Source organism: Peromyscus eremicus, chromosome 8a (assembly GCF_949786415.1).
Source record: "Peromyscus eremicus chromosome 8a, PerEre_H2_v1, whole genome shotgun sequence".
Lineage (NCBI taxonomy): Eukaryota > Metazoa > Chordata > Mammalia > Rodentia > Cricetidae > Peromyscus > Peromyscus eremicus.
The window spans coordinates 16,601,788-16,625,953 of record NC_081423.1 but is presented as its reverse complement, the minus strand read 5'-3'; the positions used below and the strand labels follow the sequence as shown (position 1 = coordinate 16,625,953).

General features: G+C 47.8%; 1 long non-coding RNA gene across 1 annotated transcript; it reads left to right on the top strand.

Moving 5' to 3' along the window:
• The first annotated feature begins 1,945 nt into the window (after positions 1 to 1,945).
• On the top strand, positions 1,946 to 22,031 carry LOC131915907 (uncharacterized). Its single transcript, XR_009380469.1, has 3 exons — positions 1,946 to 2,034; positions 16,785 to 16,851; positions 21,687 to 22,031. It is a non-coding gene; the product is annotated as an uncharacterized LOC131915907 (long non-coding RNA).
• The last annotated feature ends 2,135 nt before the right edge of the window (positions 22,032 to 24,166 follow it).

Below are 24,166 nucleotides of genomic sequence, written 5' to 3'. Positions count from 1 at the left end.
GCCAAAACATCACCACTATCCATCTTCGTGATTCATTTCGTGTAGCACAGGGAAACCCTACGACCTGAACTGTAGATCCCTCCATCACCACAGCTGTCAGCCACACTCCTGCCTTCGTGATTCTGATCACTTCTAAGTACTTGCTGTGGGCTTTTATGATGTCACATAAAACACCACACCGTGTGTATGTTCAAGCTTTTAAAGAAACCAGAAATCAGTTGATTGGCAATCATTTTATTAGAATTAGACTGCGCCACTGACAGAGGGACCATGTGGAGGAAAACAGGCAGTACTGTGGATGTAGCAATAGTGTGTGTTCGTATTTAGAAGGATACGTTCATCCAATAGTCCCGAGTAGTACTGTCAACGCTTCTCAGTAGGAAAATGAGTGAAATGAGCTTCAGTTTACTAAGCACAGGACTAAAAGAGTGCAGTGCCACAGACCTGAAACCTGGCATTATCCTCCCAGCAGGGGAGCAGTGGGCAGTCACTCCATGCCAATCAGTCTCAGCAGACACCCCTGCAATGAACTACAGTTTAGTAAGAGAAAGGCCAACACGCTGATGTAATCAAAGTTTTGCAGGCACAGGGGTCATACTGGGACTCTAAGCCCCAGACTGAACTGTCCATTTTTATGCTTAGCCTCAATAAAGTAGGGATAGCAAGATACCAAAGTGAATGGGTCTGAATTATTGCTAACAGGCCAAGTAGGAAAACCAACCAAACCTGTCTGCTCAGAGCCTTCTGGGCCCCTCCGTTTTACCATTTCCTCCTCTCTGGTATCGGGCAGGACTCCTCTGGAAGGAGGGTCTTGGTTGGTTTGCTAGTCTGCTGTCACGTAGGAAGGAAGGGAAGAGTTAAAATAGTATTTTTAGACTTCTTGACTGACTTTTGGAAGAAGTTCTGGTACATAAGGCTTCCATGAGGACAGGGCGTGGGGGCCAAAGAGGGACAGAAGGCCAAAGAGCAGCTGGGCTCTGAGGCTTCATTTGAGGTGTCATTTTCTAAGCCCAACAGTCCCATCAGGGCGAGTTCAGCCAGTTCTGTGCCCTGCAGAGATTATGCAGCTCTTACCACTGACCCTTGTGATCTGGATCCCAGGGTACAACGGGCTCTTCCTCGCTTAGGTCAGACCATCACGTGTGTGAGTGATGATGAGACCCCATTGTGATTCACCCTGAACCCAAAGGCACGGAGCTCACAGGTTTCACACTATGATGAATACACATTAGTGAAGAGTCCACATCAGTTTCAGTGGGGAAACTGATGAATGTATCAAGATGTATAACATGGTAGTCATCTGTGGAGGAGAGTAAGAAAGAGAGAGGGGAGGGAGGGAAGGGGGAGGGAGAAGGGAAGAGAGTTGAAGGGGAGAGGAGGGGAGGGGAGAAGAGGAGAGGAGAGGAGAGGAGAGGAGAGGAGAGGGGCAGGCACACTGCCCTAATGTTGCTGGGGAGACTGGGAGAGGAAGGCCTCCCCAATTTCCAGATGGCCATCTGCCTTGCAGTTTCCTCCTTTCCCTGGCTGGCCTCTGTTGCCATAAAGCCAGCTTCACTGGAAGACACATACTGAAAACTGAAAAGCTCTTTGAAGAAAACACTCACAGAATATTTTATGTCTACTCTCACTCTTAAGTCTCGACTTTGAGTCCTGGAGTCAGGTTCAGACAGTGACCTTATCAAGTTCCTTCGACAAGTTCCTTAGCCCCTCTAGCAATAAGAGTGCTGAGCCCACAAGGCCACTGGGAGAGTCAACTGAAATGCTGAATGTTACGTGTCTGGCACACAGTAAGTGCTTAATGGATGGAGTTATAATTATCCCCTAGCTTAGCTTACAGCCCATCCCTGAACCAGTCACACTCGTCAGGTGATGTCATAGTCTAGCCAACCAGGCCTGGGTCATAGAGTTATATTCTGAACTGATTGCAGTAGGACTAGACATTGCAGAAAGGTCAGGATATGAACGGGGAAGACAGAGATTCAGAGCCGCTGGTGATTGTGGTTTCAGGTTCAAGAAGCCTGCATCTGACTTCAGGTGAGCTGCAGGAAGCAGAAAGTTCTCAGTTCCAACAGCTCCTTCTCTGTGAGATGAGGAAGGAAGACCATAGGTCGATCAGCATCACCAGCAGGTCCCCTTCCTTCCCCCAGGTCAGACCACCACATGCTGCCATCCTTGCCGTGTGTATAGGACAATGCAAACCCATAGAGCGAGGGCGTACTGTTACTTGAGTAACAAGTTCGAGCGTCCCCTGACAGGCATGCTTACTGCATGCCACAGACAGTCCTTAGGGCACACTGGAAACTGTCTTGCCAACCCCTACCACCCATCCTTGATTGCAAACAAGTCCTTGGGTTTCAAAACAGGAAGTACCAACTGGGGTTGCTGCTCTTCCTGGTAGCCTCCCTTCCCTGTGTAGCCCCTCCTCTACACAGGGACAAGTGGGCTGTTCTGCAAAGAGCCCTAGGGCGGGAGACACTTGGGGCAGGGGCACCAGGCAGGGGCTGAGGGCAGAGGACAGCGAGGCACAACTGCAGCCTGGCCTGCCACCTTTGCACAAGGCACATGGGGTTTGAGAAAGGAAGCGTCAGACAAGAGGGGAAGGGATGCCACAGGCAGTGTGAGTTGGCCACGCGGGCACTGGAGAAAGGAACCTTGGAGATTACCATCAGTGGTTCTGAGAAACGGACATTTTATTTCCCATTTGACATGGTCTAAGTTACCACAAAGCCCCGGCTTTCTTGGTCAGTCTCCTGGCTCGCTCCTCCTTTGCAATCTCCTGTGCCTCCAGCTGATTGCCTTTCTCTCCATGGAGTGGGAGGAACCAGTGGGAAAGCAATCTGAGACCACCAGCAGCCACTGGCAGGAGATAAGAACCGCCTTCTAACTGTGTACACACAGGCACATACGCATGCACTTTGCATATCGTGGCTGGTAATGGAAATGTCAGGGCTTATCACCGTGAGCAGGCTGCCATTCATCACACCGATTCCCCTCTTAAATTAGGACAGTCTAATTTCCTTGAAGTCAGGAGGCACTTCTATTGGTTTCATCTTGCTCACCCAAAGCGTGCTAAGACATCACTATCTCACATGTGGCAGGTGCTCCTGTAAGGTGCTTTAAATGGAAATGAGTGGGATTGTATGTTTTTATCTGTGCCCCACAGTTCTTTGAAATGTAAAGGATGGTCTCATCAATGGTAAAGAGCTGCAAAGTGGAATGTTCCTTGAAACTCCAAAGGAGCAGAAACATTAGTTTGAAAGAGTATAAGGCCATAGTATTCATGCTCAGACACAAGGCATATGTGTGCCCGCGCGCGCACACACACACACACACACACACACACACACACACACACACACACTGTTTTCCATTTTGGCTTTGATGTGAGTCTGATCAATACCCAAAGGTCTCTCCAGCCTAAAGAAGCTTCTCTCGCCAGAAAACCAAAGTTCCCATCCATTAATCATTGTCTAGTCCCTACCAGGCCCAAAATAAACCATTTGCCTGTAAAGATGTCTCAGGAAGCTGCCAGGGGCTTCCGGGAATAGCTAGTGTGAGCGGGAAAGACATAAATTATCATGAGATGGAGCAGAAGAGGCATAGAAAATGGGAGGCCCCTGTCGGTGCCTTTATCTAAAACAGTGTGATTTGGGGTGGGGGTGGAATAGAAGTCATAGTGAGGGCAATACTACTTCCTAGCTCACCCTGAGTTGGAACTCAAACAGTGGCTCCCTGTTTTCATCTTCTCCTGGAGGCAGGATGTGATCACAAGTGAAGCGTGCTGACCAATCCAAAGTCACTTGCCCTCAGTTTGCTGGCCAGTCGGGAATTCTCTGGAACCCTGCTTTTGTTTTGAGTTATTCCTTTGAGAGCTTGGCACCAATCTTCCTGCAAGCATTCAAGCAGAGTGAACCAGAAAAATGTCAAGAAGGACAAAGGGACACATCATAGAGTTTATTAGTTTAGTGAGAGTGTTGTGCTACACACACACACACACACACACACACACACACACACGACTCAAGCAATTTTTTAATGATCCTGTTAAAACAACTTTATGATTGCTGTTCTGTTCTCATGCTAACTGATCAGGACTTCATGGGTTATTAAAGAGGGTAGTCAGCCTGGCAAAGGTAGGTGTATTCTCTTTGCTTTTAAAAAGGGGGACGGATTTATTCACCTGCTTGTGCAGTGACATATTAAAGGACCAAATCCTGAATGTCAGCACAAGGCTGAGGCTGCTATTAATAACAGTCGCTAGGTAGGAAATTCTTCTGCTGACTTTAATCAGGAATTTTCCATAGTAACCCAGGCGGCCCACGGGTAGCCGGGCAGTAGAGCTTTTAATTCCATCACACACGTTTTTGTGTTCAGCCTAGCACGGGGAACATTACTTAGTGGAACACGTGAGCTGAGCTGTGCTCGCTTTAAGTAGAAATCTTGTCATTCCTCCTCCTTGGGACAATTCCTCAAAAAGACCAGAAGACATCCTCTTGCAAGGAAGAGGAGGGGCCAGTCTCACCACTTGGGTGTGTCATGGTTAACTCCAGGCCCCCAAGTTGTCCTAGCATCCCTCTGTTTGGGCATATAAATCTTGTCATGAAAAGTAGGGCAGTTGTGGCAACCATCATGCTTATGTGGACCCCAGACTGTGTCTGCACAGAGGTGTCCTACCCCCACTAAAAAAGCTTCCACGTCTCTTACGACCCATGGAGAAAACCTGGACGTTTTAATCTGATGTTCAAGCCTGTTCCCACTCTAGCCACAAACTGTTTCTGACCCCCTTTCCCTTTTTTTATTCTACCCCCAGCTAGACCCCAGGTCCCCAGAGTGGCTTTTGGTATAACAGAAAGCCCATCTCTCTGCTTTAGAACATCATTCTCTGTGTCTATTGAGCAAAAATTCTTTCCCTCTTTTAGGGCAAAGCTCAGATGGTATCTGCCACAGGGAGTCTTCCTTGAAGACTGCAGGAGGGACATTGAGGCCACTTCAGTAGAACTTTATGTAGTGGCCCCGGGCTGAAGCATTTATAGTGTAGATGTGTCATTTACAACTGCTTTTTAAGACATTCCAGATAAAATTGTGACTCCCTAGAGCTTTGCTGCTCCTACTAAGGCTTGCAAGAATGAGTGGGCATCATCTGGGAGTGAGCACACAACCTTCCATGGTGACTGTATTTCCAGCCATGCTGACTCAACCAACTACAGATTGACATGATTCAGAAAAACACAATTGTGTTCATACTGAGCATGTGCAGACTTTGTGGGTTTTTTTTGTTTTTGTTTTGTTTTGTTTTGTTGTCATTATTCCCTACACACTATTGAACAGCAGTCATTATATGACATCTACGCTGTCTTGGGTGTTATAAGTAATCTAGAGATGACGAAGAATGCACAAGAGGCTGTGCATGTTATATGTCCACATAATGCTGTTTTACAAAGGGGCCTGGAGCGTCTGCAGATCTGGAAACCCATGGGTCTCCTGGAGCCAGTTCTCTGGGGTTACCACAGATAACTTTATTACAAATGTCTAATACCAGATTTAACCCAGATCCACCAAATCATCCTGCACTGTGACCAGATCCCCAGGTGAGCCCTTTCTCCATGATTGAAGCACTTTCTGAGTGGGCCCAAACATCATGAAGACCATCTTCAATTCTTCCACGCCATATGGCTGTTCAGCAGAATTAGGACAGGACACTTTTGATATCACAGGTGCCAGGGCCTGATCTATTGCTCAAAACCATCCAGTGGGGATGGGGTAAGCCCAGAGCAATGCCTGTCTTCAAAGATGATGGGCAATCTAACATGAATAGCAGTGAAGACAATTGTTGGTCAAACCTGTTGGCCTTAGACTTGAGCTCTTTGGTAGACTCACCCTGGCTTGTTCAGACCTACTGCTAGCCTGACCCCTAAAGTTCTGCTTCAGTTGAGCTGCAGTGGTGCTGAGAATTTGCATTCTGTCAAGTTTCCCTGTGATGTTTGTGCTTCTGGTAAGGAGCCTGGAGCCATCAGCTCACAGGAAATACTTGGTGGGTGTACAATGGAAGGGGAGACTTGAAAATTGTGGATACAAGAACTGTCTGCTGGTTTGTTTCTCAGTGACTGGGAAGAAGCCATTCTATATGTTAGGCCTTAGGGCCCTAAAATAACAACCCCTGCATATGTCTGACTTCTCACCGTTGGGTAGACTGCCTGGGCTCAGAGGGGTGGTTCTCACTCCACACAGTGGAGCTGAGAGTACTCATGTAAATGCCTTTTCCTGGAACAGACTGGAGCTTCAGTGACCAAGATGGCTTCCATCCTTCAAGGTCCTTCCCCAAAGCTGCCTTTCAAGTGGGAGAAAGCAGAAACTGCCCATATTTTAAAACCTGTCACTTTGACACATTATGTTGTTCAAAACCAAGTGTCAGGGAGGCTTAGCCTAGGTGAGGGCAGTATTTGCTGGGAAGAGGGGGAGATAATTCATAGCCCACATGGTTAGTGTGTTGCAGAGGGCAAATCAAAGGGGCTGATGGGAAATATGTCAACTCTGCCAGGGCAGTAGTCTCTACTGAAGCCATCTCTCACTCCCTGTGCTGGACCATCATGGCTGAGGATTCAGTGGTGGGCACTGGCTCTGCTCAGCATTCCTGTCTGCTTGTAATGTCCTTCTGCGGGTGATCCAAGCTTCCCTCTGAGATCATCTAATTGCCACAGATGGAAGGGGTTTGGAAGAATCAGTCTGTGAGTATCAAATACCAGGAGGACTCTTCTATGAGGTTCCAGCTCTAAGATAATAAGGGTCTCCAATAGGGCAAGGCAAATTGTGGTATCCCCCAGCCCCCAAACTTTCTCCTTAGAGAAATGGTTTTTTAAAAAAATTAAGGGAATTAATGAAAAGTGGGTGGATGGCAGTAACACAGGACTCCATCAATGCTCCCTCCATGGAAGCTGTTTCTAGCTACTGTTTTATTTGTGTTATGCTAGCAGCTTCCGGTGTGTGTGGAGAGCGCTTTCCCAAGGCTTTATCATGTTTGCTCCTTTGCAGCCATTCATTGGTGCCACCATTATCCTCGTCCTGCAGATGAGGAAACTGAGTTTCTGAGAGTCCAAGTTCATCAAAGTCATGATAATGAGGTAACTGCTAAGATTCAGACCCAGGACTTGAAGCCACAAATCTTTTCCATGATCGTGTTTTAGGAAATTCTTTGAGGAAAGAATTGTACTGAATAGCCTAATAGGTCTGGAGGAGCCATTATAATGAGAAATCCACGGAGTCTGTTTAACAAGTAAAGGAATTTATTAGGGTGAAAACTCATTGTACATAACAGAATAGTTGCAGGTTCTGGAATGCTGTTCTGGCTACCTGACTCAGTCCTATCCCCAAAAACTACGAGTGAGAAAAGAGACCTGCCTAAGTGCATCTCAGGTCTTAAGGTCGCTAGTTTGTGGCCTAGAGGCCACACCCCAGGCACATGTACTTCAAGGTCATAGGCAGGTGGAGCAGTTGCCTACTGCATCTCTAGGGGCAGTGCTTCAAGGTCATAGACAGAACAACTACCCACTACAAGCCATAGTATAATTTAGATCAACACAACTTAAAGCATGGGAGGGTTTTTGCTTTGTTTTGTTTAGAAATGCTAAGCAGATGCATTTTAAGAAGATCTCTTTCACTCAGGGTGGTTGGAAAGCACCAGAAAGCACAGTGTGAGAGTCAACTGGACAGGGGTCACATCTTGCCTTTGACACCTACAAGTTGTTATTCTCTGAGCTGAAGTCTCTTTTTCTGTCAAATAATGATTTTTAAAAAGCATCCGTTGCCCAGGATGACTGCTAGAATAATGCAAGTCAGTGGCCCTAAGGAGCTTAGCGGAATGCATGGCTCTCTGCTCTCGCTCAGTAGTGTGAGTTACAGTGCATTATGGGAAATAATAATCTTCCTGATCAGCCAGCCAGAGAGTTCACAGTTCCCTATGTGAAGGATATCTCTCTCTCTCTCTCTCTCTCTCTCTCTCTCTCTCTCTCTCTCTCTCTCTCACACACACACACACACACACACACACACACACACACACACACACAGTGGAAGAAAGCACAGGACTTTGGTCCTTGAGTAGCTCAGACAATAAGAAATGGAGGACGGAAGTGCAGAGGAAACAGACAGCAGCTCCTTCCATGGAGCCTCCTCACGAAACCCATGCTCTGGCCAGTTACAAGCTGTGTGAGGAGGTGTCACAAGGAAGGGTGACGGTTTGCATCTTTACTAACCCATGAGTCAGTGGCAACAACCGCTGAAGCCTGAAGATGAAAATACACAGGCTCAGTCTGGCCAGGGTGCACTCCCTCCCCCACCCCACTCCTGCTTAAGAAAGATGCTTAAGGACCCTGGGTCCACAAGCGCAGTGTGGAAATTGGAGCTGGTTCCATCTGGGTCAACAGAGACATCGGGGACTGCAAGGATGACCAACTCCGAACTTAGAGGAGACTGAATGCTGGGATCCAAGCTCGGGGCAAGCCTGTAGTTTCTAAGTGGGAGGATGGTGGGGATGGTGGGGATGGTGGGGATGGTGGGGACAGTGGGGATGGGGGGCATGGGGGGGACGGTGGGGATGGTGGGGATGGTGGGGAAGGTGTTGATGGTGGGGATGAGGGGACGGTGGGGTAGATGTTATGGGTTAAGAGTTCAGTGGCTGGTAAGGCCTCTGAGATAAGAGTGTTACAGACATCATGTACTAGAGTGGCATCAGAGTGCTGTTGAATGTCCTGAATTATAAAAATAGCATTTATCAAGGGCTTGGTATGTCTTAGTCCATTTTCCTTGCTATAATGAAATACCAGAGGCCAGATACTTTATAAATGATTTTTTTTTTTTTTTAAATTTCGGTCACAGTTTTATGGGCTAGGAGTTCGTCCTGTCTCTGGAGACAACCCCCTTAGTAACATCATGGCTCATGGGTTCATGGTGGATGGCACCAGGCTGGGAGGGAGAACTAAGAAGAGTCCTACACTAATTCCTTCTAAGGGCAATAACTTCCCATCGGGCATCACTTCCCAGATTTACCATTCTCAGGAGCTGTTCCCACACGTGAATCCTTAAAGCACATCCACCAGCTACATTCCTCAAGTTACAGTGGTCTGGAAGTGTAACCCCCCCTCCTTTTTTTGTTTTAGTTTTAGAAACAGAGTCTCTCTGTAGCCCAGGGTGACCTAGAATTTGCCATCCTCCTGCCTCAGCCTCCTGGGTGCTGGGATCACATTACTTCACTCAGTGTCTGGTGCCACCCTCACAGTATATGAAACCAGTACTCTCCTCCAGGTGAGGAAACTAAACTAATAGAGATGTCAGAAACATTTGCCCCGCATCGCCTAGCCAGTAGAGCTAGGTAATGTGGTTCTGGTATCCAGTGCTCAGAACTATTCAGTTAGACTGATGATTGGCTTGTCATCAATGCTCTCTATAGAGGGAAACTACTGTGTTACTGGACCTGTTTGTCTTAAAACATCTGGATGAGAAAAGAGTGCTATAACTTGGGACTGGGGGGATGACTTGGTAGGTAATGTGTATTGTTGGTTATTTTTTCTCTTTACTCTTTTGGGAGGCCCAACACCCAGCACCCAAATAAATCACACATGGAGGCTTATTCTTAATTATAAATGCCTGGCCTTAGCTTGGCTTGTTTCTAGCCAGCTTTCCTTAACTTTAAAATATCACCTCTACCTTTTGCCTCTGGGCTTTTTCCTTTTCTTACTTTTGTAATCTTTCACTCTTACTTCCTGCTGGCAGTGTGGCTGGGTAACTGGCCGCTAGCACCCTCTTTTCCTTGTTCTGTTGCTCTTTCTTCTTTCGTCCCAGATTTCTTATTCTATTTATTCTCTCTGCCTGCCAGCCCTGCCTATCCTTTCTCCTGCCTTGCTATTGGCCATTCAGATCTTTATTAGATCATCAGGTGTTTTAGACAGGCAAAGAATCACAGCTTCACAGAGTTAAACAAATGCAACATAAACAAAAGTGACACACCTTAAAATAATATTCTGCATCAAATGTGCTTGCTGCACAACCATGAGGATTTGAGTTCAGATCACCAGAGCCTTGTAAAGCTGGACATGGCAGCATGGGTCTGAACTCCCAGCTCTCCTACAGTGAGAGGGGAGGTGGAGCTATAGAAGACTATCAGCAAGCTCACAGGCAGGCCAGCCTGGCCTAGTCAGCAAAGAACAAGACACTTTTCACCTAAGGAAGTGAAGACCTAGTCCAGGTAATTGTCTGACCTTACCAGGCATGCTGTGACAGAAACACCAAATTCACAGTACTGCACACATGCGTATATATGCACACACACATACACACATTGTACACACAGAGGATCTTTGAAATTCAGAATGAAGAATGGGTAAATCTGTGATTCTTTCTTTTGAAAAGGCATCTGCCCCAGATATGAGCTCATCCTAATTTCATTTTTCCCCAAGTTTCAGTTGATGTGGGCCAGACAGTGACCAAGTACCTGTTCTGTGTCACACTGTGAGCCAAGTTCTGGAGGATATAGTTGACAAGGACTGAGTTGAAAGTCTCAAAGCCACCCGTTGAATCGATTAAAAAAATAGCATGGTTGAAAATGAGATAATATATGAAAAATAATGCACATTTTCTTAATAGTAATTGACAAGAATCATTTTAATTAGCATTTACTCTGTACTTTCTACATGCCAGCCATTGTTCTAAACATCTTACATACCTTATATTGAACTCTAGCAAAAACAAAACAAAAATGTATGAATAAGACAATTACTTAGCAAAACCTATGTTTTCATAACATAACAATGATCAAATCTCAGGGATTTAAACATGCTCAATTCATGCTCAACATCCTTTGTGATCTGAAGGGATCTCTAGTCACTGTACACCAAGCTGACCACCTGGTGGTTCTAGTAAGCAGGGCCTGTGCTGTGTCAGTCAGCTTCCCATTACTGTCCCAAAGTCCCTGAGCTAATCAGTTTACAAAGAGAGAAGGTTTATATTGTCTCACGGTTTTGGGGGATTCAGGACAGTTGCTTTGAGGCTGTAGCAAGGCAGTGCATCATGGTGGGAGTGTGTGTCCGAGGAAGCCCATCCATGCTCTGGCTGGGAATGAAGGAAGAGAGACTAGGGATCACAATAGCCTTTGAGGGCACACTCTCAGTAACCTAAGGGCTCCTATCATGCCCTCCCAGCTCCCAATGTTGCCAAGCTGGGGGCAAAGGCTTACCACCTGGCCCTCTGGGGACACTTGAGATCTAAACTACAGCATACATCAGGGAACACCCCCACAAGTTCTGTCGGGAAGTGATGTACACCACTCCCTGTCCAGTTCCTAGATCCAGGCAAGTCACAGAGCCACACCCATCCAAGTTCAAAGGTCAAAAGATGGTGGCTAAGTAATTTAAACTTTGTAAAGTAGGGCAGAGGCCATCAACCTCTGTCTGTAAAGGGTCTGGGAGGGAGTATTTTAGTGTTTGAACCTAAAACTACTTATTACGGGCCAACATCCTCAGACAATGTGTAGACAAGCAGGCAGCCTGGCTGTACTGTAGTAAAATTTTATTTGCGAAAAATATGGGTGGGCCATATTTGGATGTTGGGTCCTGATTTATTGATCCTTACCCAAGAGTTCTTTGCTCTTGACCTCAAGGTCACCTGAAGCTTGGAAAATTGTGAAATGAACTAATGCGCGTTGTAACTCTTCTCTGTTAAACATCTCCCACATTAGCCCTGCTGCTGGTCAGGATTAAAGGATTGCACAGACCCACATGGGTCACTTCACTGAGCAACCAAGGTCAAGGGTAACCGGCCTCTCACTGGGGCCTGGCTAATTATTACTGTCCAGGTTTAAAGAGAGTAATAGACCGTAATTGTTTTCCTAAAAATGACAACAGGAGCCCTAAGGACTGAGCAAGCTGTTACCCCCCACCAGCTGTATGGTGTCTAGTGGTACAGCACCAAGGGGCAATGGCCTATGCTATCCAGCCAGAGAAGTCAGTGAGAATCTCTGGGCCACCTCACCAGGGACCTTGTTTTTCCAGCTGACATTGCCTGTGTCAGCTAATTCCTGCTTGGAAATGCATTCCAGGGCAGCTGGGTCTCTAAAGTCACTCTGCTTGCTCACTGAGTTATTCAAACCCAGGCGGCTTTGCGCTTTCCTAACGTGACCAGGAGATTACCGGCCTGGATTAGAAATTGCTCGAATACCATAGAATCTGGATTTCCAACCGGGAAGGCAAGGCCTGGGGTGGTTTTGTGGCCTTGTTGTTCCTAAGTGACTCCAGTTCTGCAGTGGCATGGCTGTGAGTAGGGGTCAGTAGAGGGGGAAATGGAGGCCACTGGCAGCTTTCATCATCCCCCACCTCTCCTAGCTGGGCACGCATCATCCAACCTCAGTTTCCCCATGTGGAAAACTAAACCAAGGTCAGTTCACATGGTGTGCCCTGAGGGTAGCAAAATGTGGGTACCCGGAAGACACCACTCTCAACACACACACACATACACACACACACACACACACACACACACACACACACACACACACACGGCAGTCGTCATGGAAGCAGGAAGGCCTGAGAATTAATCAAGCTAAAAGTAGCTACAAATTGGCTCTGGAGAACTGGCAGAATCTAATCTAAACTGGGCTTTCCAGTGCTAACTTGGAATTAATCAGGAGAAACAATAAACAACTAGAAAGGTGTGGAGAAGCAGCTGAGGGAGCCTGCCTACCTGGGCCTTGCTAGAGCCCTGGTCTCCTCAGCACCTACAGGAAGCAGGGCCAGTGAGGCAGCTGATTGCACTAGACAGCATAGCTGGGCACCCACCAGAGGCCTGGGGAGATCCATGATGGGGCAGCAGGGCAAGGCAATGGGGTTGGGGAAGGGGCACACGTCGTGCTGGCCCTGGTCCTCAGCAGCTAGCTGAGCAGCATCCAGGTAATTGGAAGTTTACACCCAATGGCAGTTTCAAGAGCACGGCTGGGATCTGCAGACTGATGGGGGCTTTCCACCCTCTTTTCAGATTAGAAAAGGTTAATCTAGCCCAGCTGTGGTGACTAGTGATAGTCACTGTCATCTAGCCGTCACTTTAAAAACCAGGACTGGACACCCTACTTAGAGTCTGGTAACTGAATGTGGGGTCACAATAAAGTCTGGCAATGGTAAGAGATTTCTGATCACACAGGGACCAGCGTTAAATCAGGTGAGTAGTGAGTGTGTGGTGTTTCTGGCATGGCGACCTCATTGCAGACTTGGTTCTGAGCACTTTGTACTGCGAATGTGTTCACTCCACACAATGCCAGTGACCGATGTCTGAACACCTCGGCTCGGAGCTGAGACTGCCCCGTGCTCCTACTGTACAGACAAAGCTTTCTTCTCTTGCAGAAACAGAGTGGTTTAATTACATAAAACAAAGACTTTGGAGATTTTCCACCTGTCATGGCTCAGCATGTTCGTAGCCAGTCAGTACAGCTTTGGCTTATGATGTGTTAGAAAGATTGATTATAAAATTTACTGTTTGAGTTACCTTTTTAAGTTTCATAAAAATAAATAAATAAATTCGCAATAGTAAAATTATTTGTGTATGTATTTGGTAAGAATTACTTTAAAATAAATTTATTTATGATTTACAATCAATAAATGCTTGATTTTCAACTCAATTTATATACCTAGGGTTATATAAAAAAATCTTAAGTACAGGGGCTAAAGAGATGGCTCAGTGGTTAAAATCATTTGCTGCTCTTTCAGAGGACCCAGGTTCAATTCCCAGCATCCACATGACTCAAAGCCATTCATACCTCCAGTTACAGTAGATCTGACACCTTCTTCTGGCTTTGGAGGGCACCAGCCACACACACAATACACATGCATACGTGTGTACCAGAAATTCATACACATAAAATAAAACAACATATATATGTGTGTGTATGTTTCTTTTTTAAAAAGTTTCTCAAGTACAAAGAAGTCCCAAGTGGAGAAGGTTTAAAAAGCTGAGATCTAGATGGCAGGATGGTGGCAGGCCAGAAACTGAGCTGTCTACCTGCTGACTGCCCACCGATGTCTCAGTGGGCCTAGGGGTGGAGCTCAGCAGAGTATGTATGCTTAAGAAATGTGAGGTCCTGGTCTGGTCCCCAGTACCCTCAAAAAGAGGGGAAGTAGACACTGCAATTGTAAGGCCTGTGGCTACATTTAAACAGAGGGTGGGGGCAATATTCTGAGCTACTGCAAAGGTGGAAATACACTGGGACCCTCCCATTCCCTCCAACCCTAGGCCAAGCATCTCTACCCAGTGGGAGAGATTATCTCCTGGGCTGGAACCAAATATAACTGTTGTTCTCACCTGACATGCTTGTAGAAAAATTTCAACTTCTGGCCCAGACATCTCCTGACTGTGTTCTTGAGAAAGTCATTGCCCTGTCTGAGCTCTGACTGCCAACCCTCTCTCCCAAAACAGACCAGGATAGAACTGGGAATCTTTTTGGAGACTGCAAAATGTTAGATGGGTGTAAGGTTTTAAGCAGAAAGATACTGTTTATTTGTTAAGCAGTTAGGGCAGAGAGCTCCCAGTTGATAAGAGGTAGGTCTCTGTTGTTTTTTTAAAGGACACAGGGTAAGCCACCATCAGACGCCATGGGGACCTGGAAGCCCCCGATTGTCTGATAGTCTCATTGTAACAGTTGGCGTGGGGTCAGATAGGGTCTCAAAGTCTCCTGAAATGTGTGGTCAGTTGCATTCCAGGCCAGCTCACCAATCATTAGCCACGGACTCCTGTTTATTCTGCCCCAGCCTGGAATTTGGCCTCTTACAAAACCCTAGCTTCGGGAGATCAGGTTGGGCCAAAGTGTGTAAAGGCGGCCCCCCAGGAAGATGCTATGTGCTTGCTCAGCAGACTCCAAGCCACGCCCAGCACAGAGAGCCAGCTAACTTCTGTTGACACCTAGCTGAGGGCTGGGCTGGAACTGACCCCCAGAGCGCCTCTTCCAAATCTGGGTAGCTCTGCAGGCTGCGGTGGAAGGCAGGGCACCATGTTGACCACAGCGGTTCTTTGGCTACGTCACCTGTGATTGAGTAATCTCGAAATTTCTCTCCTGCAAACAGAAGCTGGGGCTCTGTTCACAGAGCTGTGAAAATGGAGCAGTCACCAGCTGTATCCACCTGCCAATTAGGGCTTCACCCCGTTGCCCCTTCCTTGCGAGAACAAAGGCGGCGCAGCCAACAGAGGTCAGAGGTCAGGGTTTTAGCATAGATTTTGAAGGACACATGCACTGCTGGGGACATAAATACATTCGTGGATGGAAAATGCTCAGAACTGTCTCCACATGGCCATCCAAGGTCATGTGGTCTGCTCTGATTTTACCAGGGTGCTGCCTCGCTGCTGAGTTAGCCTCGCTCTTAAGCCTGATTGATAGAAACAGCCCCCTGAGTTTCTATGTTCAAGGTTTGGGCAAACTGGCAGTTTCATACTTAAGGGCTATGTCCGTTTGTCTGGCCACTCTTCTAACTACAGTGTTGGGTAGTGCACCTTTAGAACAAGGCTGTCAGGGTGGAGTTGGGGTGGCGTACATTTTCAATCTCCTCGCTCAGAGGCAGAGGAAGGATGCTCTCTGAGTTCAAGGCTAGCCAGGGCTACATGGTGAGACCCTGTCTCAAAAAACCAAGTAATAATAATAATAATAATAATAATAATAATAATATATATATATATATATATTAAAGCAGAATAAGGCAATTTGGCTCCAGCAAATATAGGAAGTGAGTGTATTCGTATGGTATCTTGTGTTAGACAGCTGAGCCTGCTAGGGGTCAGGGGTAACTGAGTAGGTACCCCGGTTTCCCATCTTTCCTCCAAACTTCCCTAAGAACTGGGTGTTCAGAAACCTCATCAAGGCAGTTTTGGGGGAAGTTTGGTCTCATTTTCTGAAGCTAAAGCTAGATAGCTGCTTGATGGCCGTGTTCAGGGGTGGGCTTCAGATGCTGGCTGTGTTCAGGGGTGGGCTTCAGATGCTGGCTGTGTTCAGGGGTGGGCTTCAGATGCTGGCTGTGTTCAGGGGTCGGCTTCAGATGCTGGCTGTGTTCAGGGCTGGGCTTCAGATGATGGCTGTGTTCAGGGGTCGGCTTCAGATGAAGGCCATCTTCGGGGGTCGAGTGGAGAACTCAGGGCAGTTCTAGACCTGTGTTTCCACCTGTGGCATAGCCCCAGTAGGCTCTGAGACTTTTTCTTTTTCCTTTTCACTACCTTCTGCCAAGTCTAGTCTGCTCTACACAGCCCCTGCTCAGTCATTGCCTACTAGAAACGAATGTGCTCAGGCCCCGTCCCAGACTGACTGAGTTAAACACTGGGTTGAGGACTACAGTGTGACAAGCCTTACTAGAGGGGGAGAATGCCGTAGTGTCCAGACCCAAAGGCAGGAATGTCTCAGCTCCCATTCCTCATGCTGTGTGTGAAGCGGCCCCAGGACGACAGCGGTCCTATGAAGACAGCACAGCTGGCCCCACACCAAAGAGGAAACCATGTGGGACCAGCCACAGAGCTGCAAGACTGTCTCAAAAACACCCAAGGCCATCATATAATTTCTGAACCCAGGTGGCAACTGCTCACCCACGCAGGCCCGACTCATGCTCAGCTCTATTGCAGGTTGACAGCTGTCTTCAAAGCCCGCAGCTCTGCTCCTGCTTTCAGGAGAAGTCCTGCATCCACTTACCCATTCCAGATTCGGCTTCGAACCCATGCCAGCCCCAAGCTGGGCACTAGGGCTAAAAAGATAACTAAGAATTGATTGTCACCCGCAGGAAGCTCACGGAAGAGTCAACTTGGGCCTCGGGGAGCCATGCAGCAAGACAGGAACAGACTAGATTGGTAAGCAGGGGCCCTTGGAATCCCCAGGAACTCGGTGGGAGTGAACTGCCACAGGAGTGCGGGGATTTTCCAGGGTGGCAGCAACTGTGGTTCAACGCCATTGCTATTTCTTCATTGTTGGTTTCTCTGAACATCCCATTTTCACTGCTTTTGAACACGACCATGGCCTCATTTTTATTTTTGTTACCAGCTGAGCTCTGACAGGCAAAGCAAGGAAATTCCCAGAGTCATCTCTTAGGGATGGGGATGTTAGGATGCTTGGGGAAACAGAAACAGACGACATAGGATTTCGCGAGGCCTGCTCTCATGGAGCCTGCACGTCTACTTGGACTTCTTGCCTCTTGAGCAGCTCAGTGTTGGCTCTGTTAGGAATGTCTTTGGCCGCAGGTAACTGAAGCATAAACCCAGCAGCTTATTCTCCTCCTTTATAGCAAGAGCCTAGAACAGGCAGCTGGTAGGCTGGGTCCAGGGACTCACAAATGCCAGGCCAGTGACTCAGACTCCCTTGGCCTCTTCCCTCATGTTTATCTCTCAGAGTCATATGATGCCAGCCAGAGCTGCCCGGTGACACAGGTCTGTAACCATTGCTACTCAGGAGGGTGAGACTGGAGAATAGCATGTTCAAGGTCAGCCAGGGCTACAGAGGGCAAGACTAGCCTGAGCAGTTTAGTGAGCCCCTGTCTCAGAATGAAAAGTAAGAAGTGCTGGGCTGGGCGCGAAGCTCTGAGGTAGAGTACTTGCCTGCGTTCGTAGGGTTCCTGGCAAACAAAGAATCCTTTAGTTTTTTGGTGGTGGGGGGGGGAGGTGTTATGAGAGCAGAGCTAGGTGTTTGTTTTTTTTTTAATCGGGGCAAACAAAAGCTTCCCCAGAAACCCTCACAGCACACTTTCTCTTAAGCCCCATTGGTCCAAGCTGCATCACATCACCTTAAGGCAGCAGTTCTCAACCTGTGGGTCGAGACCTCTTTGGGGGGGTGAATGACCCTTTCATGGGAGTCTCCTAAGACCATCATAAAACATGGATATTTACATTATGAATTATAACAGTGGCAAAATTAACACTTACGAAGTAGCAACAAAAATAATTTTATGATTGGGGGTCACCACAACATGAGGGACTTTATTAAAGGGCCACAGCATTAGGAAGGTTGAGAAGCACTGCCTTAAAGGCCGCTGGAGGAAATGTCAGTGGCAACTACCTCCAACTCAAAAAAAAAAAAAAAAAAAATTACCTCCAACTCCTGGATTCACCAGCATGGCCTGGCCTGCTGCTGTTGCTAGGGAACAGGAGCCGTGACAACAGCAAGAAGCTAGCTCTGGACATTACAGTCACCAGCACCCCCTTCATTCTTGTTGTCACTAGCTAGCCCATACCTGTACAGGGCACTGCTGTGGTAGCTCCTTGTCTACAGAATGGTCCTAGGTACTCAGTATTCTGCTATGCTGCTCTGACCATAGGAAGGAGGCTGTGAAGTCTGATGGCCTGCCCAGTAACACTGTAGCTCCAGAGTGGGGAAAGGGAGACCTGGAGAGAGGCCGTATGTTGCTGAAGCCCCGCCATTCCTGCTTCAGGACGCTGGGATGCACAGAGGGATGGGCATGTTCAGGAGAAAGCAGCTGTGTGGCACCACCCTTGGTGGATTCTACAGGACTCTGTCCTCCCCCAGTCTACTCCACAGCCGTTCAGGACTCCATCGGAGCCTTGCTTTCACAGAGCAAGTTCATCACTGACTGTGTGGGGGCTGGGGGAGTAGAGGAAGAGGAACCACTTCCCAGTACACACCCTTCCACCGTCTCACTTCCTCCTACGTCGTCGTCTCTTTCCAGTCTCTGCTGCTCCCTCCCTTCTTCCCAATTCCACAGGGATTTCAAATTCTTTCGCTTCTGGGGTGCAAACACTGCTATGGTTTGGGTGTGATTAGAGTGTACCCCAAGGGTTCTTGCATTAGAAGCCCGGTCCCCAGTGTGAAGACATTAAGAGTCAGGTGCCAGGGGGCTGTCAGAGGGAGCAGGGTAGTTCTGTGGTATTTTGATAGTTCTTGTGAGAGCAACTTGCCATTCCCCCAACCCACCACGCCGTTTTCCTGTCTGTCATGTGGGTTTCATAGCAGTCACAATGATATGACGTGGCCAAGGAGGCTGCTGCCAGAGCCATGCCACTCAGACTTCCAGCCTCTAAACTGTGAGCTGGATGGCCCTCTTTTCTTTATAAAGTACCAGGATTCAGTTATGGTAAATGGACGTGGGTAGCATACAGTAGCAGCTGTATGGTGGATGGAAGCTGAGATCATGGTTTCGTTACATGCTTCCTGTTGTGGACTGCCTGGTCTAGCCTGGTGCCCAGAATGGGTCTGCTCAAGGGTGGATGGTCTCATGCAGCTTTGGTGCAGTGTGGCCACCCATTACTGAAACCCACAGTCCTTAAATCTACCCACACTAGCCTTTCTCAGACACTTGATGTCCCACACTGGGCCTCCGGGGAACTGCACATGCCTCTCACACTGTGCGCCACCACCCTCATTTGCCTGGCTGCTTCCTTCTGCAAAGGCTCGGCTATGGTTCCTGCACCATGGTCTTGGGCAGCTGGGCACCAGCTTCCCTTCCTGCCCTGCCAGGGACATGGTCTCAGCCCCTCCCTGGGGTTTCTGCCTTGCCCCTTTCCAGGGTTGCCACTTGCAGAGCTGGAAAAGCCAGATCCTGTGTGGCCAGTTGGTCTTGTCCTCTCACTGCCTGCAGACATGAGGTGAAGAGTGGGGGCCCCCAGGAGGAGCAGAGCCCCCTCCCTCACCTCCACTAGCTCAGGCCTTCCTCCAGGTTGAATCTTTCAGGTGAGCTTCACAGGTGCTGTGCTTTGACTGTGTGTTCCCCCACAAACTCGTGTGTTGAGAATGCAATGCCCCGCACAGATGGTGTCTGGAGATGTCCCCTGTGTGAGATGACTCGGATTAGGTGAGGTCCTGAGGGTGGACCTCACGATGGCACAGTGCAGGAAGACACACCTGGGGTGGCACACCCATCTGACTCACAATGTTGTCGCATCAGGAGGGCTCCCCGGATGTTAAGCAGATGCTGGTGCCAGGCTCCAAACCTGTAAGCACAGAAGCATGAGCCAAACATTTTTCTTCTTTATAAATGATCCAGTCTCAGGGATTTTCTCACATCAATGAGAAATGTGCTAGTACCATAGATTATAGCCAAATAACAACAACAAATCAACAAGCCCAACAGGGGCCACTCTGAAATGGAAAACCAACAAATAGTTGGCATCAGTTGCCCTCCACAGTGCTTGGGGCAGAGTAAAGGATCTCTGCCTGACAGTTGTCATCCTCCTACAAACAAACAAACAAACAAACAAACAAACAAACAAACGCCAGTCAGTGCCGGAAACAACAATGATTTCCCCTGCATCTCTGGTCAGTGATGACTATTACTCTGTTAACTGTCTGCCCAGCTAGCTGTGGACGAGAAACTCAACATCATAGCCACACTGAGTGTCAGTTTGTAGGCCTAGGCCTGCTTCAGGCCACCCCATGACTGTTTCTCAGGAGGTGAGCTTCCTTCTCCCCAGCCTTACCACCCTCTCCTGCCTAGTGACTGAGTGCTCTGCCCATCAAACCACATTAAAATAAGTTGATGTTAAACAACAGTGAAGTTCCGCTTTTACCTGTTCTGACAAACTACATAAACTTATAAGATCTGGTGTCCGAAACCACTGACAACAACTTTGTAGTGAGCTGTAGGAGTTGCAGAGGGTGCCCACAGCCCTTGATCTAGGGTGTGACACGGAAATAATTCCCAAGAGGAAGAACTGTCAGGTGCGTGTTTATTGTAGTGATGCCTGTAATCGCTCCAAATTGACAACTGAGAAATCAAAGGAGAGGGAAGGGTGAAGGAGAACTCAACACCTGGAAGCCGGGTGATGTCATGCCGTCATTAGAGGTGATGAGAAAATTAGGCAGTTGCAAGCACCAGGGATGCTTGGAATGTGATGCTCAGTTAAAAAGGCGGAGAGTACCAACTCATCTTTCTGCAAGTTCTCACCATCAGACAGGTCCCATCTATCTGCTCCTCCCTCCCTGTCTCCATGGTCCAGGCCCGTTCAGGCCTCACTGCTGCCGGTCCCACGAGATGGAGTCTGTAGTACACAGAACTCAGTAGTGGACATGTCCACATCTGGCTCTGCCTGTACCCTGCTGCCTGGCTCTTAAGACCTGCCAAATTCAAGAGTCAACGGCAGGAGTTCAGCTGTTGTTCACTGAGTGCCTACAAGACAGCTGCAGTTGTGACCAGCATTATTCTGCATGTATTATTTTGCTTTATTTTATTCTGAAATAATGTATGTAATCGGTACTATTGTTATTCTACCCATAAACGTGAAAACTGGAGCACAGAGGATTTGTCAAAGGTTCGAGTCTATTTAAGTTCATGCACTTGTTAAGGGGAAGTGGGGCGATGGGAGCTGAATCCAAGTCTGGTTGGATTGAATTGCTTTATTTCAAGCTCTCTCTGTCTCTCTCTCCTCTCTGTCTGTCTGTCCCCCCCCACCGTGTGTGTGTGTGTGTGTGTGTGTGTGTGTGTGTGTGTGTGTGTGTGTGTGTGCGCGTGCGCGCGCACCTGTACCTGTGACTGAGAAGGAGAAAATGTGGCAAAACAAAACTTGATACTTTTCTCTTGAGTGAATGGGCGAATTCCTCCCTTTTGTGTTTCTCTAAGTGTTAAAAGCATGCTTCAAAGAGAGATACCCTGCGAGGTTTCCAGCTTTTCTGAGGTTCCCAGCAGCCCTCCATATCTTTAAGCCATGTTGGTCATTTAATCCCCTTTCTGTCTTCTTGCCAGGGCCAAGAGAGGACACACAGTTCCAAAGCTTGCCTGGGTTGCAGGAAGCAGCTGCTGTGAGCAAGCATGCTGCAGACTAGGCCCTTTGCACACGGCAATGACTTGCTCACATCCAGGCACTGAGTTCTTGCTGCCTGTGGGAAGCCGGGCTCTTGTCTGTGGAGCTGGTGCATCACAGGGTGAGTGCGCTGGCTGAGGCGAGGCACATGAGCATAAATGGAGCATGCGCGTGGCCACCATCGCTATGGAAATCATGACTCTGAAGGCTGATGCCGCATCTAAATGAGCTGAAATGAAATGCAAAGAGCACGTCCATCACATAGGTTCACACTGCTTCGGGCTTGCATCTCATTACTGTACCACTCTGCCTATGTATTATGAATTAATATATTTAATAAATCCTGTAATTATCTTGTGAACAGCACACAATTATACTGGTTTGTGTTTTGTTTTCAGTATTGAAAGCAGGAATTTGGTAAATGTAAATGTTTAAAATTGATTTCAATTTTCTTAAACTTAGCTTACGCATGTTTTTGTTTTTTGTTTTTTGTTTTTTTTAAAGTTTACTCTAAAAAAATCCTCAGAACTTGAAGAGCTCCTGCCCTTTGTATCCTGAGAAAAGGAGCCCAGGACACACATGAGCTCAAGGGTCTCACCTCATTTTGGAGTGCTCTGCTGTGTTTGGAGATGGAATCCACTCTTTACACAGAAAATAAAATAAAAACAGGAAATCTGAAAAGAAAATGTAAGAAACAAAGTCTTGTTCCAAAGGCAGTGGGGAACTTTTATTTAAAAATCTCTTTTTTCCCAACCCCCACAGAAAAGATCATGGGATAAAAAGGGGGAGACGTTTACACAGACAAAGAGCATGGGAGTTTAGATATGTCAGGTAACTTCTGTAAAAAGGGAAGTGGGTAATTAAATAGTAAGGAAGCAGTAACCTAATCTCTAAGAGAAAAGCCAGAGTGCCCAGAACACGACAAGACTTAGGAGCACCCGATAGCTCTGCAGCTGGATGAGGAGTAGAGGAGAGTAGGGAGGGCGGAAGGAGCAAGAGACACCACAAGCAGCACCAGCAGCACCCATAGCACCGCCACAATCACCACTGCAGCCATCAGCACCACAGACACCACCACTGCAGACATCAGCACCAAGGACCACCACCACTGCAGCCATCAGCACCGAGGACCACCACTGCAGCCATCAGCACCACAGACACCACCACTGCAGCACCACAGACACCACCACTGCAGACATCAGCACCGAGGACTACCACCACTGCAGCCATCGGCACCGAGGACCACCACTGCAGCCATCAGCACCGAGGAGGACCACCACCACCGTCACCAAACCCATCGTTGCTGCTGTCACCACAGTCACTGCCACCGCATCTATCACCTCCATGAGTGCCAATCCCATGCCAACATCACTCTACCCTACCAGTGACTTCAAGCACATGTTCCTCTTTTCACACTAAAACCCTGATGCTTGTCCTTGGAGAAGGTGAATTGGAGTCTCTAGGCACCGTGCTGGATAGGGGCTGTAAAATACAAGCTGTTTCTCAGAGGAATGTTGAGTGAGTGTTATCTGAAGTAGTGAGGTTCCCACTGGCTGCTGGGGGCATAGAGTCCAGGCAGGAGCCTGGAGAAGTCCTTTCCAGGATGCTAACAAGAACAAACCCAGCTCACCACTTTTTAACTCAGAAGTGAGATTGGCTAGCCAACAAGTTCGCTCCAGAGGCTCTAGACAGCTTCTCAACTCTCAATTAGAAACCTCAGCCTAAGTCAGTAAATAACCACAGCCTCCACCAGCACCTTCATAATAATGAGGAAACAGATGAAGAACCCAAAGGGAACAGAGAGGATTCTGGGAACAAAAGAAAACTCCCAAGGAAATGGCCAGCTACCCAGCCCAGGAGTCGCAGAAGGCTGGCTGGCTATTTTAAGTGCTTCAGGCTGATATGTGGCCCAGGGTTGCATCTCAGTGTTTAGGACAAAGATATGAAACATTAAAGATAAGCCTTTGTCATGTGGAGCTCTGGGCATGCTGTGTTTTCATGGCATCCCTGGAACTAAAAAAAAAAAATACTGTTTTTGTAGTAAGTGGTTGCTGGGGCCCTTTCAATTTATAGCAAAATCGTACATCAACTGTGAGTGTGCATGGGCATAAGTGACAAAATCACACCACTGCACCACTCCAGACCATAAACCAACAGAGAGGGAGGGGGGGAGGGAGAGAGGGAGAGAGAGAGAGAGTGTTGGGGGTGTGGTGCTGAGAAGAAATCTCCCTGCTGACTCGGTTGCTGGGCTGGCTCGGTGCGGGTGCGTAGGAAGAACTCTATGCAGAAAGGCAGAATTCCTTTGGTTCTGAGCAACAGGGAACTTAAAAAACAGCTTTAAAAAAAAAGAAGAAGAGGAAGAAGAAGAACCATTATGTCCTTGCAAAATGCTAGCTTGACTACTTTTCCCTTACTCAGTTGG